This window comes from Dasypus novemcinctus, chromosome 5 (genome assembly GCF_030445035.2).
Source record: "Dasypus novemcinctus isolate mDasNov1 chromosome 5, mDasNov1.1.hap2, whole genome shotgun sequence".
NCBI classification, from domain to species: domain Eukaryota; kingdom Metazoa; phylum Chordata; class Mammalia; order Cingulata; family Dasypodidae; genus Dasypus; species Dasypus novemcinctus.
This window is the reverse complement of record NC_080677.1, coordinates 66,334,711-66,338,762: the sequence shown is the minus strand read 5'-3', so window position 1 is coordinate 66,338,762 and position 4,052 is coordinate 66,334,711. Positions and strand designations below refer to the sequence as shown.

At 38.0% G+C, this 4,052-nt stretch overlaps 1 pseudogene; it reads left to right on the top strand.

Annotated features, from left to right (window-relative positions):
• The first annotated feature begins 2,833 nt into the window (after window positions 1–2,833).
• Window positions 2,834–3,728, top strand: LOC101425669 (axin interactor, dorsalization-associated protein pseudogene; annotated as a pseudogene).
• Window positions 3,729–4,052: the final 324 nt, after the last annotated feature.

Below are 4,052 nucleotides of genomic sequence, written 5' to 3'. Positions count from 1 at the left end.
CATATTTATTTTATGTAAATAAGATTGTATTGTATATGTTATTCTGTACTTGATTTTTTAAATCAAAATATCAACATTCCAAATCTAACATGGTCCAATAAATCTTCCTAAAATTGTTTTTCTTACCTGCTCCTCTCACATTCTATTTTTTATTTTTCTTTTTATGTTTTACAAATACACTTTCCCCATCCCCCTCCTCTAACCCCTCTCCTAGTAACCTCTAATCTGCTTTCTATCTCTGCAAATTTGCTATTTCTCATCATCTCTTATAAATGATATCTTATAATGTTTGTCCTGTTGTGTCTTGCTTATTTCGCTGAGCATAATGTTTTCCAAGGTTCTGTCTCATGACTTAAATTATTTTCTTATGGTCGAAAAATGACTTAATAGTCATCCCTGTGGGTGTGAAGTAGACTGTGGTTTTAATTTGCATTTCCCTAATGGCTGAAGATGTTGAGCATCTTTTCATGTGTTTATTGGTCATTTCTTTATCTTCTTTGGAAAAATGTCTATTCAAGTCCGTTGCCCATTTTTAAATTATCTATATCTCATACAGTTTGTCCCAGAAAAAGGAAAAGGTGCCTAACACTTTAGGAGACTAACAAAAGCTTAATAGTAAAACCAGATAAACATATGATAGGTTAAGTAATTTCCTGAAGAATAAAGATAAAAAATCCTAAATTAAAAAATAGCTAATTCAATCCAACAATGTATTTAAAATATAAAACAATGATTGAGAAGGTTTATCTCAGGAATTCAAGGATGATTTAATACCAGAAAATCTGTCAATGTAGTAATAGTAAAATAGGAAAAATTATAGGATTTTCTCAAGGTTGTAAAATATCACTTGATATAGTTCAACATTTATATATGATTAAAGACTCCTAGAAAGACCAGAATAAAAGGAAACTGTCTTAATTGATAAAGGCCACATACCTAAAATCTATACCAAAGCCATCATGCTTAATAGAGGATTTCAGGGACAATGCTCTTAGGATAAAGCCCAAGTTTCACTGTCACTGCTTATAAGCCAGAGAGCAGGGCTAATATGTCAGGAAAACAAGGCACATCTGCAGACACAGAGGGACAAATACTGTATGACTGAGCTATTATGAATTAAATATATTATGTAAACCTCATGGAATTAATAATTACAATATAGGTCACCAGAAAATAGAATGAAGGTAGAGAATGGAAAGTGGTGCAGAATTGATTAAAAGGTTGTTTGTAAATCTTTGGAAATAAATGGAAATGGTGGGAGCACATCATGGTGTTTGAGACAAGCAGAGCTATTATATGGGTATGACAATGGTTGAAAGGGAAAATCTAAGGACATGTATATTACTAGAAAGAAAATTTTAAATGTAACATGGAACTGTATGACAAAGTGAAACCTCATGTAAATTATAAATATGTCTAATATTGCATATATAAGACTGTCTTTACAAAATATAAATAAAATAGAAGGAAACAGAATATCAGCTATGTATGGTAAGGGACACAGAGAAAGATTGAGAGGTGATGAGTTTTGTTTGTTTGGTTGGTTGGTTGGTTTTTGTTTTCTATTTATTTACTTCTCCCTCCTCCCTCGTTATTTGCACTTGCTGTCTGCTCATTGTGTGGTTTTTGTGTCTGCTTATCTTTTTTTAGGAGGCACCAGAAACCAAATATGGGATCTCCCATGTCAGAGGGAAGCACCTAATCGCTTGAGCTACCTCTACTCCCTGCTCTTTGTGTCTCGTTGTATTTCCTTGTTGTGTCTCCTCATTGCATCATCTCATTGCATCATATTGTTGCATCAGCTTGCTGCACCAGCCCATTGCATCAGTTTGCTGTCTTACTTGTCTTCTTTAGGAGGCACCAGGAACCAAACCTGGGACCTCCCATTTGGTAGGTAGGCGCCCAACTGCTCGGACCACTTCTGTGAGGGCAACTCAGAGCCTAACAAGGAAAGAGGTATCAGAAATACAGTAGGTGCAAACTGCAGAATACTACCCAGGCTTTAGAAGCAGGAAAGAAATGTACCCAGAGCAATGTGACAGATTATAAAAACAGAGTTGAATAAAAAAGTTAACAGAACAAAATTGACACATAGCATAATACCAGATATGTACTTCTTTTTCCTTTTTATCATATTTTAAAATATATATTTTTATTTTTTTTAAAGATACTTAGATTACACAAAATGTTCCATACAAAAATATAAGGGATTCCCATATGCCCCACTCCCCACAGCTCCTACCCTCCCCCACATTAACAACCTCTTTCATTAGTGTGGTACATTCATTGCAATTGATGAACACATCTGGAGTATTGCCACTAAGCATGGGTTACAATTTACATTGTAGTTTACACTCTCTCCCACTCAGTTCTGTAGGTCATGGCAGGATATATAATGGCCTATATCTGCCATTGCAATGTCATTCAGGACAATTCCTAGTCCCAAAAATGTCCCCATATTACACCTCTTTTTCTCTCTCTCTGCCTTCAGCATCTCCAGTGGCCATTGTCCCCACATCAATGATAAAATTTCTTCCATTGCTAGAATATGAGTAATTCTATAGTAGAATACCAGTAAGCTCACTCTAGTCCCTATTTTATTCCCCAATCCTGAGGATTCTGGGATGGTGATGCCCACTCCACCTCTAATTGAGAGGGGTTCTTGATCCCATAAAGGTGATGTAGATGCTCTTGGTTCAAAAACACAAATACAGGCAAATGGGCTTGGACAACTCCTTGCTGCGAAACCACTTGGCTGGACTGGGGGAGGATGGCACCCTAGAACCTGGTCTTGCTGGGGTAGGGGCAGGAGGGGACTGAGTGGGAACCAGCCATGTCGGAAGTAACCAGGAGTCTGCTGTAGCACTGGGGTGCAAGTTTTAGGAGAGGCGCCCACTTTGAATTCTTGGGGCCAGCTGGTGGAGACGATAGAGGAGTGTCAGATATTAGCCTCTCCAAAAAGAGGCCCAAGCTCAACAAAATTCCAAATTCACAGAAGAACAAAAGAAAACAACAGGCAAAAGTGCAACATGCTCGGAATTAGGAAGTGCCGCTTTACAGTCCAGAGTCCCAAGAAGAATTTAAACTGGGGGATTTGAAGAAATTAGAACTAATCCTAAAGAATATTTTTACATGTAATAAAGAGTTCCCATTTGACGTTCAGCCTGTCCCAGTTAAGAAGAATTTTAGCACCTGGTGTAGAATAGAATCTGGAATTTGAAGGGGATAAAGAGGAAGGTGGTGTGGAGCTGGATATCCTGATTCCTCTCCCGCAAGTGTTCTGGTACTTTATCACCAAGGTTATGGTCAGAACAGGAATGGTGTTACTACATCAGAACTGAGGAGATGGGTCTGAAAGATGCTGGGCCGTGCATCGATCCCTATGTTACAGTTAATGTAAAGGATGTGAAGGTCATAGACTTAACTCTTGTGCAAGATACTCCTGTGGCTTCAAGAGAAGAAGATATATATGTTTATTTTTAATGTGGACCCTGGGATCCAGAAGCATGTTGAAAAGTCACCAAAGGTGCAGCTCTCCTCTTTGAATTCAAACGGTACAAGCCTAAGAAAAGATTTACCAGCACCAAGTGTTTTGCTTTCATGGAAATGGATGAAATTAAACCTGGACCAACAGAACTATACAAGAAACCCACTGACTTTAAAAGAAAGAAATTGTAGTTATTGTCCAACTTTATCTTCATCTACATCAAACTTTGCACAAGGAATGATCCTGACTTGAATGTCCTGGAACTTCGGTAAAATTTACCACTCAGTAGAAACCATCATAGCTCTGTGTAGCACATTCATGCCTCAACAAGCAGGAAGTGGGCTGTACCCATACCGGGAGGCCAGAGTAAGTCTGACGCACAGCTGTACCTCAGAATTTCAAGTCCAGCACATCAGTGACATAGAAGAACTCCTTTGGATATGGGTTAACATAGATTTTGAGACATGTTTGTACTTTCTATTAATGCAATTAATAGTCTATTTTCTAATTTACCACTATACCTACCCGGCCTCCTGGAACAACACTGTTGTGGGTAGGACACGCT